This window comes from Canis aureus, chromosome 32 (assembly GCF_053574225.1).
Source record: "Canis aureus isolate CA01 chromosome 32, VMU_Caureus_v.1.0, whole genome shotgun sequence".
Classification (NCBI taxonomy): Eukaryota; Metazoa; Chordata; class Mammalia; order Carnivora; family Canidae; genus Canis; species Canis aureus.
The window spans coordinates 24265603-24279932 of NC_135642.1; the positions used below are offsets into that span (position 1 = coordinate 24265603).

General features: G+C 36.2%; 1 protein-coding gene across 7 annotated transcripts in view; it reads left to right on the forward strand.

Moving 5' to 3' along the window:
• Window positions 1–3033: 3033 nt before the first annotated feature.
• UNC13C (unc-13 homolog C) overlaps window positions 3034–14330 on the forward strand; it is a 586284-nt gene continuing 574987 nt past the window's right edge. For 3 of the 7 annotated variants that reach the window (XM_077881169.1, XM_077881167.1, XM_077881168.1), the window contains exons 1-2: window positions 3605–4175; window positions 7363–7437. The gene's annotated coding sequence lies outside the window, so the exon portion shown is untranslated. Of the gene's footprint in view, window positions 3058–3604; window positions 4176–7362; window positions 7438–14330 lie in introns of those variants that run through there. The other 4 variants (XM_077881170.1, XM_077881172.1, XM_077881171.1 and 1 more) reach the window with 3 other exon arrangements.

Consider the following 14330-nt stretch of genomic DNA (forward strand, 5'->3'; position numbering starts at 1 on the left):
TATCTATATCTATATTTATTTATTTATTTATTTATTTATTTATTTATTTATTTATAACACAGCTTTATCTGTTCATTAATCACCAGATGCTTGTGCTGCTTCCATATCCTGGCTATTGTAAATAATGCTGCTATCAACATAGGGGTGCATGTATCCCTTTGAATTAGTAAACCTTTTACATTTTAAGACACTTAAGTGTACTTAAATCCACAAGCTGTAGAATAATCCATATAATTTCTCATTTGGAAATTCTAACAGTATTTTTTTTTTTTTTACAGTGAACATTTATTATTAGCTGAATGTTTGTGCTTTAGGGTTTCTCAGGTGGTTTCATTCAGCATGTCAGCAGGGGCTGTCATCCTCTCAAAGCTTGAATGTGGGTAGAAAGTCAGCTTCTAAAATGTCTTTTTCACATGATTGTTGGAGGAAGTCTCAGTTCCTATCTGTCTAAGAAGAGGGGACCTTAGTTACTTGCTCTGTGGGCCAAAGAGAAAGCTGCAGTACCTTGTATGACCTAGTCTCCAAAGCTACACACTGTTACTTCCTTTCAAAGCTATGATTTTTACATGACTCATAATTTAATGGAAAACTTTAGAACAGAGCTTAGTGTATGCTTTACTATTATGAAATCAACATTTTGCAAATCCTTCCAGATTCCATATGATAGTTTATTCCCAAATATGTGTTCCCCAATATATTATTCAGTTACACAAAGCTAGAAACAACAACTTGCTATCTTTGATGTAATCATGTTTTTGTTTTTGATTATCTTGACAATAATTCATTTTACCAATTCATTTAAATGGATACTGGGAGCCAATGATCGTTCAGCTTTGTTTTTTTTGTTTTTTTGTTTTTTTTAAATGTGAGATCCAATGATTGGTTGCCAATTCCCTAAAATAAAGAGCAAGGTTTTCTAGACAGTTAAAAATACAATTCAATACATGTAAGGTTCAATAACTGCTTTTTCATAAATTTTTATATTGCTTAAAGCCAAATGCATAGGCAGTAACAATTATACAAGAACATTCCTTTTGCTTGATCTTTTTGGTTAAGTTAGGCTTTACTACCAATAAAAAAAGACCAGTGACCCAGACATCTTGCTCTTCTCCCACCTGAATCAATGAGACGAATAATCTGGCCCACCTTATGTCTTGGGATATGGGAGCTAAATGTACCCTAGAGGTTTATTCCCCCTTGAAATTATGCTGAAAGATTTAAAGGAGAAATTGTCTTATTGTCTTAATCAATCTGTAAGTAAGTACGTATCTCTAGTGGTATAAGTATATAAATGGAAATCACGCATTTTCTATCGTGTGTTGTTTTACGTTACTAATTTAAGAATTAGAAAAGTTCTTTGGAAAAAGGGAATGTGTCTTATTGATAAGAATGTGTAGAAATCAAACCAATTGCTGTATTCATATGGTTGTGATCATATGTTATTCAGATCAGGTACTTAGCAGGTGAAAACTACCCATCAAGAGCCATGGAAATTTTGTTAGGGATTTTGGTGTCCCTGCAGGTCAATAAAGTCATAAAGCTCTGTCACTCTCTCCAGTAGTGACATATTTCATTAGCAGCTGGTGTCCCTCAGATACATGATTCCTGCCACTTTCATAGATGTAAATAGTTTCTATTTTGAAATATATACCCAGAATACTGATGATTATAGCTAAGCAGTGCATTTATCAGAACACACATGTTGACTTTGGAGTATTCATGAAACATTTCTTCTTAAAAAGTTTGATGATCACCACCTCTGTTATTTCCTCAGTGAGAGTATTTGAATTAGACCAATACTCACACACTTCTTTTCGTCACAGTACATACACGTTCTGAGAATCACACAGTAATAGGATCACTTTATTTGTATTTCATTCTATAGGTTTTAACATTTAAACCACTGACATTATATCCTAATTTACTGAGGACTCCTCTGTATTGCCCTGTTCTGGGTGCTGGGGGCTCTCAGCTGAGCATAGCTTCAGCACTTTGTTCTGGGCATTGCACACTAAAAAAAGAAGAACAAGCCCTGTAAATAGGTGTTCTTCCCTCTGTGTATTGAAGGGCATTCTTCAAAACAGTGTACTGGCTAGCCTGAATTTTTTCTGTATAAAAAGTCAAGTTTTGCCCTATCATCTACTTTTAGGTCTGACAGTTTTCCTATGCTACTCTTGAGTGCTTACAGCCGGGGGCAGCAGAGGTTTGTCCTGCTTACCACTCTGGTGCTGTTGAAGGCAGGGATAGCACTGCCCCAGTGTGAACCCCTGATGCAGCTCATTAGACCTTGAGCAGCTGTTCAAGTCCATTAACAGTCACTTGAGCAGCAGGTTGAGGAAACTGTGCTGCTGGGAGCTCAAGGTGGGGCTGAGAGCCGGGAATGGGTGGGTGGGGTGTGCTCAGCTATTGGCACCTGGCACATATATTGTGTTAAATTGGGGACAATTATTTTTAATCATAGAGGTGATTATTTATTGGTTGTCACATACAGTAGGTGGAATGTGTTTTGTCACAAGTTTTTACCTAAAATGCTGTATCAGGCTTAGCTGTTCACTTTGCTGTCAGCTATTATATAGTGAATGTTTAGGTAAGGTAGAGTCAATTCTAAAGTTGGTCAAGGCACATTCATCCTTTCATGTACTGAAAAATGTCACACAAATCTATGCATATGTTTCTTCTACTGTTTGATCTCAACTAATAATAGTTGATTCTTCTTCAGTCCTGGAAATATCCGTCTATTTTCTAAAAGATGAGGAAAAGTAGGTAGAAGAAAGCCAACAGACCAGATGCAGCCTAAAATCTATAAATTATTCCAGGACTTGAGCTTCTTTAAGGCTCTATTTTAAGATCCAGTACTTTTTTTGTTTGTTTCAACAGGAGGGTTAGAGGAAAGAAAATGCTTTATTGATAGAAAGTGGGAGCTGTTACTCCCTCCACCTCCTCGACTCAGCAAAACTAAAAAAGCAAGCCCATCCAACTCCTAGTCAGATCTTTAGAACATTAACATCAAATGGAAAGACATTGTTTCTAAGTGAGAAGCAAAACCTTTTTATCACAGTAAGTTTGTCACCATTTCCTACTTTGATTTGTGGATGTGTCTTTAATTTTAAATTTATTTATTTATTATTTATTTATTTTTATTTTTTTAAGAATCACCTTCAAATGGCTTTCCACACGTTAAAAAGAAGAAAACCATCCGGGATGAGATACCAGCCTCTCTTCCCTCTCTATACGGGGTCCTGTTAGCTGCCTCTCAGTGGCTATTTGGGAATTATACTGTGTGCAGTGTACTTTTCATGATTCCAAGCACAGCCAACTGCATGTAAACCAGTAATTATTAAATGATCCGTGTTATCAAAGAGGTTGCAAACAGGGCGGCTAGTAGAAGCCGTACAATGGTCTCCGAGGTCATCCCTCGGCGATAAAGAAAAAAAAAAAAAAAAAAGCTGAGGAGCTCGGGCATCCAGGCGTTTCCGCCAGCGATGGAGCTGCGTCCCCCAGTTAGTTGTCAGTGCGGTGGTGACGCGGGCCACACCTGGCAGCGGCCACGGTGCACCTCCCGCGAGCAGGGGCGGCGGGGCCCAGCCCGGAGGCGCTGCTCGGTGCAGCAGGAGGGGCGGCCGCGCAGGGAGCAGAGCGAGGCCGGGGATCGCGGCGTCCGTGCTGCATTCCCCGAAGCCGCCGCCGCCGCCGTGGCCCGCGCTCTGTGAAGTTCCCTGCGCGCACTCAGCCGCGATGCTCCTCACCCTCAATTATTGATGAACCCCGGCGCTCGTCGACGCACGGGAGACAACCCACTTTGCTTTCTTAGAGACAGTGATGAGGAATGAGCTGCCGAACGAATTTGGCAAGGAGGGGAGCGAGAGGCAGTTTCACGCCAAGCCGCTAAGTTGTAGGGTTGCTTTGGAGGCTGCTGCCTGGGGAGCACCGTAGAACTGACAAGAACAGACCCCGTTGCAGACCAAAGGCATGCCTGGTTGCACTTGAGGCACATCCCTGGGATGCAGCCTCCTCTCCTGCTCGAACTATTTGTGGCTGAATAAAAGAAAGGAGACTGGAAACGGAATTCCAAGTGGTATTCCTGAAAGGAAAACCCATACTCTCCAAAAGGAGGGAAGAAACAGCCCAGCTGGTGTGTACATTTTTTTTTTTTTTTTTTAAGGAGAATCCCTCAGGTATGTTCTCTTTTCCCTGTATGCGCTGCCCCATCTGCATGTGATTTCGTGTCTGTATTTTCTTGCTTCTTTTTGTTTGCACTTTGAATCACAACCATGGGGCTTCTCCCAATGTAGTAGATGGCATTTGTAAATGCTCAGCTCTTGGATGTTTATAATGTGGGTGGCTCTGTGTAGGATCATGGACTTCTCAATCACTGCTTTATTTTAAATACAGAATGATAAATGATTGCTTAGTTTCCACTCAACTTTCAGGGGAATATCGGCTTAGGGACAAACAAGGCTGGGATAAAAGGCTGGGATATTTCCTAATCCCTTGGGCTTTCCGGGGCAAAATTAGAGCCAAAACAGAAAAGTTGAGGGCTTCTAAGAAGGGGTTAAAAGCCAAAATGCCATAGACTAGCACTATGCCATTCAAGTGTTTTTCCAGCTCAGCATCAGTCTGGAGCAAATTGAGGTTTACTAGTGGTTCTGCATCTCGAGCTCTTGATCAGTCCTTCAAGATGAAGATCCTGCAGATTTGCTTTCAAGAGATGAATTGCTTCAATTGTGCACTTGGTTCTGTTTTACAATGGTTCTATGGTGCTGAAGGAGGCAGTCTAAAAAATTCCTTTTGCTCCAACAGCTCGAGTAAACCCTAACTTCTGCAATTACATCATCGATATACTTGTATAATAAAGAGAAAGACAGATATGGCAACAATAGTAATGTTGGCTGCCTTTAGTGCCTTAGGCTGAAATGACAAAGCTTACAGTCAATTTTCCTCATTAGGCTTTAAAGACAAAAAGGAAAGAGGTGGGTGGATAGCACACATAAAATGAGTTTTTGGAAATACTCTGCATTTCTTAAAAGCAAAGAATAGAAGTTTATTTTCAAATTAATAGTAAATGTGCTTTTAAAAATCTTGCTGTCTTTTACACTTCAATACATTACTTTAATAAAGTGGGTACAATTGGGAATAAATTACACATACATGTTTTTAAATTCAATGAGCTTTACTGGAGGGGAGAAATAAGAGAATGAGAAAGTTTGCTGCTTTTTTATATATATCAAAATACAGATTTTTAAAGTATAAACACAAAGAGTTAATGCCAAAGCTCTAGAACCTGACTTTAAATTATCATTGGTACTATTTTCTTATGATTTAAAAGTCCAGATGGAGTAGAAGTAAATGAAATTTAAATTGTAATTTATTCATGCTCTAAAGTAAATCACCATCCTGCTCTTTTAAGACTAAAACCTCATTTTTACCAAACGTTAGTGACCCAGAGCACTAAATTGGGCCATACAAAAAAAAAAAGGGTAAATCAGGTGTTTCAAAATTCCACACATTACTATGATAACAACAATATCAAATATTTTAAGTAACTATAAGCAATTCCTGGGTGAGAAGAGTAATTCAGAAGATGGGCAAAAAGTTGAGTTTGCATTTTTTAGTAGAGTGTGGAAAAAAATGGTGTATTTTTTCTATGTTGACATGTGACGTGAAAAGTGTTACAATATCTGTAAATGAAACACCATAATAAGGACACCACAGTTATTTTACTGAATACATTAAATTATCAATTTTCAAACTGTTGAATAAACTGATGATAATTTAAAAGACTATTTGAAACTCTCATAATTGAAGTTGCCTGTTTAGACCACAATGGAATTCTGCTAAGAGTGTAACTTGTAGAATTGTGAACTTGGATTCGAAGGTAAAAAAGCAGATATGGGTTTATTTCCTAGCATGATTATTTGTTATCAGGCTTCCATTATAGAGATTTGGAAAGTTATTCCAGAAATTGTCATCACCATGTGCACATGTTAAATATGAGATAAACATCTTAGATAAGCCTAGAAAATTCACTTCCCACGTATTTTTTTAATTAACAAGGTAAACTGTTTCTCTTCCTTGGCCATATAACACTTTTCTAGCTAGTCTTTAAATATGAAGCAGTGAAGTGTATGATACACAGAACTACTTATTTAAGAACCCATGGGTCATGGTAAACAGGTGACAACTGTGGTGATTCCCCTTTCAAAGACAAATTATACGATGTGTGTGTGTGTGTGTGTGTGTGTGTGTATGTGTATGTAAAAGTCAGTTGAGAAAGGAATGTCCTTTGTATCTTTTCTGATTTAGGGCAAATCTGTGATTTTGAATATCAGTAAACTTTGGTATAATACTGTCTTTTTCCCAATGCTTCATGCACTTTCAGTTCTATTGACATATGCAGCTAATGTAATGTTAAGTCCCTACCATAAGTTTTCTGAGACGTTTTGCCACCTGTACATTGTCTTCCAGTTTTAATACCATCAGCTTTTTTTGTTCTTCATTCTTTCCATCCCACCCATAGTCTTTACTATGGAAGAACTTTCCCCAGAATTTTTGAAACTCGAGAATCATGTTCTTACATGAGAAAAATACTCCTGCTTTTCACCTGGAATTTTTTGGAATTTTAAATACACGCCAAATTTGTTTCTAAAACACACTCTTACATATAAAAAGCCACTTTCTCACTGGTCTATATCTAATATCAACTTATTTGATAATACCTTTAAGATAATATCACATAAGCAATAATTGCAAAGTCAAGAAATTAAATTTGCATCATTTGTTGTAATTTTTATTATTACAAATACTTTCTGGATCTTAAGTGTCCTCTGCTTATGGCTAAGCTCCAGTTTCCTTCCAGCTTAAAAAGGGGATATTTATTAATAGCCCTCTCAATTTGTAATTTTGAGTGTGCAGAAGACCGAGTGCTCAGTTCTATGGTCTCTGTAGAGGTAATGGATGCCACAGCAGTGTTTGCACTGTTTGTAGTATTTGAAGGCATAGGTGGTCTTCTAACCTCTGTATCAGTAGTCCTCCAGAGGAGAAGTAGAAATGAAGACACATTGAATCATTTCTCCTTCTCTTGTGAAAATGGCTGTGATCCAAGAGGCATAAATGTTTCCCGTCTCTTGCATATCCTCATTATGTAGTTTAGCCTCAGCATATAGAAAATACTATAATTTGATGTGGGAAATATTTTATATTATTTGTCCTGCGTTAGTGAGTTAAAGGATTTTGTGGAAATAAATAATGGTTAGCAAGATATAAACTTAAAATTATGAATAACACTCAGGGTTTGGAAAGTAGTTTTAAAAAGTGATCAGAGAATATGGATTTTCCTCTAAAATATTTTCTTGTCTCCCTTAGAGTTTTACAACTTCACCTTCAGCCTGTCTCTATTCTCAACAGCCAGTCTCCCTGAGTCCATGTCCTGTGTTCAAGGTAAGATATGCTTTTTTCCCTGAGTATTCTGGTTTTTGAGAAGCTAAGTGCAATGTGTCTTCTTGAGAAACAAAAAAAAAAAATTTTGAACGAAAATACTTTGCTTCATGTGTTTCATAATTTGAAATAACATAACCCAGAAGTAGCTTTTCCAGGCACATTAAACCTAAGGGGAAAAAAAAAGCAAAAGAGTAGTTTTCAAATAGGGGTGATGATTTCTGTTTTATAGATGGAAGAACTGAAGACTTGGGCACAATCACTGAGGTATGTTTCTGAGCGGGGACAATGTTGAACTGATCCTAGAAACACTGGAGACAGAAGGGCCATGTTTTAAATCATGTCATTGTTAAGAGGCACATAGCTAAAAACATTTTTTAAAAAAACTTTAAATAATTGCTTTATTTGTGAGTACCATTTAGTAAAAATTGCCAGTCAGATAAAAATAGAGAATTAATGCATGCATTCTAACCAGAGTCCCATGCTTTTTTGTTGTCTAGTAGAAAATACTATAGTTAGTTGAATCCTGGTTCATTCTCCAACTGGCTGGATAAACTGGGGCTGTCGTTTTCTAAGCATTAATTTTCTCATCTGTGAAAAACTTTGATGCTCATGAAGACATAGTTCTTAGACTCAGAAATTCTATAAAATATACATATGCAGACTCCATGGAGTTTGACTCTATTTGAAATGTAGCTACAGAATTACTTGATTCTGGTTTGCTTATCCTGAGGCTAGCGATTTATAAATATCAATTCCTGCCTGACAAACTGAAGAAGCAGTTTTGATACTTTTAGGACTTTTACAAAATTTGTCAACTTGTTTTCCTTCTCATACAAGGCAATGATAAGTATTGGCTTGATCATATTCCATGAAACTGTATATTTTGTATACAAAATATAAAACATTTGCTGCAACTTTGATAGATGTTAAAGTGCTGTCATTTTGTTACAAGAAACAAATGGTATTCAGGTACTTAGTTGCTCACTTTATTAGCATCATTCGTAGAACAATTTTATTGAGACTCAGCTTTTAAAAATAAAGTGTATGTGCATACTCAGTCATTTGAGTGGATTTGTTCTCTCTTCTTTCAGCTGTCTTCCCCTCTGGATGGGCACACTTGTAAAAATATGCTAGAAAGGGATTTCAGGGCCGTCTCATGACTGAAGGGACAAACTTAACTAGGGAAAGTATTTCATTTTTAATTTCAAAGAAGGTTGATTGACAAGAGGCCAAATCTGGAGATTAACTTCCAATATATAAAAAATTAAAATTTAATTCTAGTTACTTCTTGGAAAATAATTGACAGGATTAGAAGATTATGCTAAATACCCAGTGAATCATCATAGTGTTAGTGGATAGTAGGTGAAGAATGGCTTTTAAAAAAAAATAGTAAATAAGACATAAATGAAGCTTGATAAATATAAAAAACTATACTAAATGCATATATCAGTTTCTGTTTTCCTCTATTTAGTTTAGCCTTGAGTAGGAGCATTCTTTTGATTCTCTGTCTACTCTTTGTCCTGGTGAACTGGATTTCTTCCGTGGCCTATAATACCTCATAAAGGGGATTTACATTATATGTCTCATCAAAGTGGAGAGATTCAACCTTCTAGTTTCTCCCAAACTGCTTCTTTTCCTGATCTCCCGTCTTCCAGGCTCAAATCTTAAGACATTTGCACTGCCTTGTTCTTCCTCATAACACATATTCAATGACTAAATCTTGTTTTCTCTTTCATACATCATTTCCAGCCATGCCTTCCTTCCTCCTCCTATTGTACCACCTTAACTCAAGTTCTTATCTCTTTATGAGTAAAATACTACTTCAAGCTTCCAATTGTTCTATCTTTATGAACCTCTCCTCTGAGCATCTGCTCTACATACTATTGCCAGATTCATTGTCCTAAAAAAATGCCTTGATCATGGCACATGACATTTTCATTTCAAAAACTTTCAAGGGCACCACACTGTATATAAAATCCTAAATTACTTAGGGTGGAAAAAAAATAAAACAACTGTTTTACAACCAGGTTCCGGACTGCCTTTCCAGTTTTACTTTCTTTCAGTTACTTACCCAATCTCTGACCCAATTAAACAGATTATTCACAGTTTCCAAATGCTGAAATTTTATACAATACTGTAGTACTGAATTATTTGAAGAGTTCATTTGCTAATGTATCATAGACTTTCTTATGAGATTCCTCTTTTTGTCTTGACCTATAGTTTAAACATTTATTATTCCACATAATGTTAAAAAATGTCTTAGCAAATCTCTAAACAAATTAAGTATGTGATCTGAATAAACTTTGGCAAGTTACTCAAAATTTCTACGTCTTAACTTCTCAGTCAGAAAATAATGGCACCATAATAAGCATTGCTTCAAAGAGTTTTTATGAGAATTAAGCAAAATAATACAAAGTACCTAAGGAATACTCGCTATCATTAATCATAGTTATTTATGTTCCTATTCCTCACTACTTTATGTATAGAAGGTGAGTGCTCAGTAAATGTTTACTTTTATATTTAATGTGAAATCTATAATATTATTGGGTATTAGAGGAAAGACTACTAAGGAACGGAGGGAGACCAGTATACAAAGTAAGAAATAACAAAAAAGAAAAAATGTCAGAATGAAAAACATTAGATGCTACTGTGACGTAAGACAGTAATTACCTTAGCAAGAGCATTCAGAACAAATTAGAATAGCTTTGAACACCCTATTTTTAATGAAATTAAGGGCCTTGAAATTCCAATATTCTCATGTGTGTTTTTCATAGAATTATGAAGCAACAAATCTTAATGACTTTTAGTATTACTGCCGATAGGGGTTTTGTGAAGAGTACTACTGCAAAACGTTTCTGGGAACAAGCAGAGAGATTATAGTATGACCAGTGATCCCTGATTTATTCTAATTTTTCAGAGCTCTGACTTCAGGAGGCCCCCAACAGCTCTATAGCAAATGTCAGGATCTAGTGCCCATGTACCTCATGAATAGAACCACTAAAAGGTAGAAGTATAGCTTCAAGAAAGGTGGAAGATAAATAATTAATAACAGAGAAGATTCCTGCCTGCTTTTACCGAAGTCAGAACCATGTCGCTCTCATTATAGATCCATGTCAATTTGGTCTGGTGTACATCTTCCTGTTCTTTGATATTTCTAGTAACAATATTTTCCTCATTAGCTCTGGGTCTCATATCCTCCCCACCTTTGATCCAAATCTTCCCCAATAATCTAGAATGTGGTCTGTGACTCCCCTATTTTACTACTGCAGCACATCCCACTTGTGTCCACTTTATTAGTTTTTATCACCCTGATTTCTGCTTTGTGTTTCTAGTTTCCAAAGGATCCAGCAATAGCCACAATTATGGAATGAAATCCAGGGAATTTCCAATGGTATTTTTTAGTTTTTGAAAGGAATTCTTAGAGCATCTGTTTATTCTGACACATGAGGAAATATGGCTAATTACAATCAGGTGCTTTCACCTGCAATATTTCATTTTGGAGGAAAATTTCCCAAAAAAGAGTGAATGAGGAGTCTGAGCAAAAACTGTCTTAATTCTTTGGATGTGCTTAAAATCTTTAAATTTCTCAGTAACAATAGTAAGGAAAGAGACTGCCTATTAGGGGCAAAGTATGGTCAACTCTAGAAACAATTGACTTGAGCCTAGCTTTGTAAGTATTCTTTGTGAGTTTCTGTGTTCCTTGTTAACTTTTTCTTAATGTACTTGACACTATAAGCCTTGATGAGTTTCTCTTAGTTGGTTCCAGTTGTCTGCACTTCAGGCCCTACCTGAAAGATGCTATTTGCTGATTGTTGTGTTTAGAATTTAGAGCTTCGTTCCACGAGAATGAAGATGTTTCTTAGTTTGTGGAAAACTGTAAAAGTTCATAAGATGTGACATAAATTTCAAATGTCAAATCAGGATTATAAAATTCTAGATATGGTTTTAAAAAAATAACAGGAGCACCAAAAAGGTACATATCATAGTAATTATAGTTTCTGGATGTCGGGTTTTCAACTATTTTTCAGTGAATCTACATATTGTCTCCGTTTTTATTGTGAACTCAATTTCTGAGTTTGGTTATCTGAAACTTGTAAGACAATTTACTGTACTGCTTAATACTAGTTGGAAATGGACCAAAAAGTAAAGCCTTTTTCATATTTTTATGCAAAGATATTTGTTACTACATATCTGTAAATATTAATGAATGAGAAAACCAAGCAATTTGAAATCTTATGGAGAGATACTATGAACTTCTATTTATCATACATTAAAACATTAGTGAATAATTAACTAATTTGTGCCAGTAACTTTGAAGCAAGAATAAATGCAATAGATATTTTTTGGTGGTGATATTACTTAAAGATTAAGATGTCATCTTGTGTCTACAGTACTATATAGTGATAAATATTCTTTACAACAGCTTAGAAGATTTCCAAGGCTTCCCCTTAGCACTTTTCACATTGTAACATATTAAGTTATGTTCAGCATAATTGATCTTTATTTAATACTTTCTAATTATTTTGGAAGTAGGTATTTGGGATAACTTTTCACATTGTAACATATTATGTTCAGCATAATTGATCTTTATTTAATACTTTCTAATTATTTTGGAAGTAGGTATTTGGGATAAATAGGCATTTCATATTTAGTTAAATAACACAATGTTAATGATGAGAGGTGGCTGGGTAATTAGAATTCTATTTATTTGTTTTGAGGCATAGTAGAAATGACCTTTGGAAAGTAAGTTAATTCTTATATGGATTGATTGTTAGCATTAAGGGAAATACTCTGTACTGAGATCACAGACTGGCTCCTAACACATCATATTGTAAGAGAGGCAAACAATTGGTCATTAAGAGGAATAGAAAAGGAATTAATGTTATGCAAAATCCATCTCTCTTTCCAGAAGAGCAATTCAAAGCCAGAATCCTACTGATGGGAAACTTGGATATCAGTCTATGCATGAAAGATAGTACATTGTTAATATTTCTGAATATTAGCAGGTTTATATTAATTACATTTTGTTTAGTTCACTACTGAAAATCATCTGAGGGTCCTGAGGCCTCAACAGATGGGTACATACAGTGGGGCTGAAGTGTCACAAACAATAAGAGAAAGTCAAGCTTGGATTTGAAATATGTCTGCAAAATTCATGTTTCAGAAATCCCAGCATGCCAAAATGATTGTGTTTATATTTTCTGTTCTTGCTGTATGCCTTAGGCTGCCTGAGGGACATCTCCTGTACCTTTCTGACTGAGAAGTGTATATCCTGCTTTTGAGCTGCTGCCTTTGTCCTAATTAGATGAGCTATAAAACATTTGGAGTCTAGGGGATTCCTTCTGGGTTAATTACAGAGCTGTAAGCAGCTTTTGCAGAAGAAGAAAAGCAAATTCAATTTTAGACAAGATGTGTCCGTGTGGCGTTAATGTGTGGTTGTCTGTGCAGAGGCCAAAAGGTTTGGCTTTTTGGATGCCTGTCTCCCTCACCACTTAATCTGGTCTTAACTGGTAGTGCCTGTACCTGTCTTCTTTTTTATTCTTCACTAGATTATGAGTTCTGTGAGAGCAAGATGTATGCTATTGTTCTCACTGCCAAAGTGGTAGAATGCTCACATATATTTTTATTAGTTGAAGAGAAAAAACCCTGGTGAATTAAAATTATTCTGATGGTTACAATACAACAATTTCCTGTGTTTTACATTATTAATAGCAAAATATAATGCTTAAAAGAGTTTTTATTGATATTTAAAGAAGAAGGGACAATGTAGACTATGATTATTGGTAGACAGAATATTCCAGGCAGAGGGAATACTTGCGGGGCAAAAGGAATTAACAAAATTGTGAATGGAGAGCAGGAAGCTGTTTTTGTTGATATTTAAGACACTTTGGGGGACTTGGCTAGGATCTATAAAAAGAATGAGGAGGGAGCCCTGGTGGCTTAGCGTTTTAGCACCTGCCTTTGGCCCCGGGTGTGATCCTGGGATCAAGTCCCACATCAGGCTCCCTGCATGGAGCCTGCTTCTCCCTCTGCCTGTGTCTCTGCCTCTCTCTCCTTCTGTGTCTCTCATGAATAAGTAAATAAAATCTTTAAAAAGAAAAGAATGAGGAAATGAATACAAAAGGGACTTGCCACCAAAAGGTCTTACATCTACTGGGAGAGGGAAACATGCACACAAATTATTATATAAGATGTGGATTAAGGGGGAGGGGTTGACAAAGTAGTGAACGTGAGCTAAATAGGAACTATAAATTGAAGGAATGAATTATAAAATTCCACACTGAGACAATTATGGTCTGGGGAAGTGGAAATGAAAGCACACTCTCTTTAAGTAAAGAGGTAAAGATATGTCTTGGGGGAGCAGAGAATATATAGTGAGGAGTAGGACTGTTGATAAGTCTGAATTTTACAGTGTAGGCATCAATAAGTCACTTTTTGATGGAAATAGTTGGAAAGAAAATACTGTTGTTTATTGAAATTGCTTGCTTAAGTAACTTTCTCTGTTTATATTGATCTTACAGAGAGCAATTGGGGATACCATTGCATCCCCCAAACTTGGTGTAAGTCACAATACCTAGCTGGTGCTCAATAAATATTTTTTGAGTGCATGAATAAAATATTTATAAATCCATACTGTCAGTATTTTTTTAAGTTTTTGAATTCAAATTCAAATTTATGGCTAGTTAGATTCCTCCTGAATATATCTGCCACTTTTTCATCTTCTCTGGTAACCAATTCTTTGCAGATCACTGTGGAGGTGCCAGGGCTACACAGAATTGTCTTTCAAAGGTGAGGCTTATAGCTTTATTAGGGAAAGAAGATGCAGACACATAACATGCTTGGTGTAAGTGAGAACGTTACAGAGTAAATTGAGCTGTTCCTCTAATGTCAGC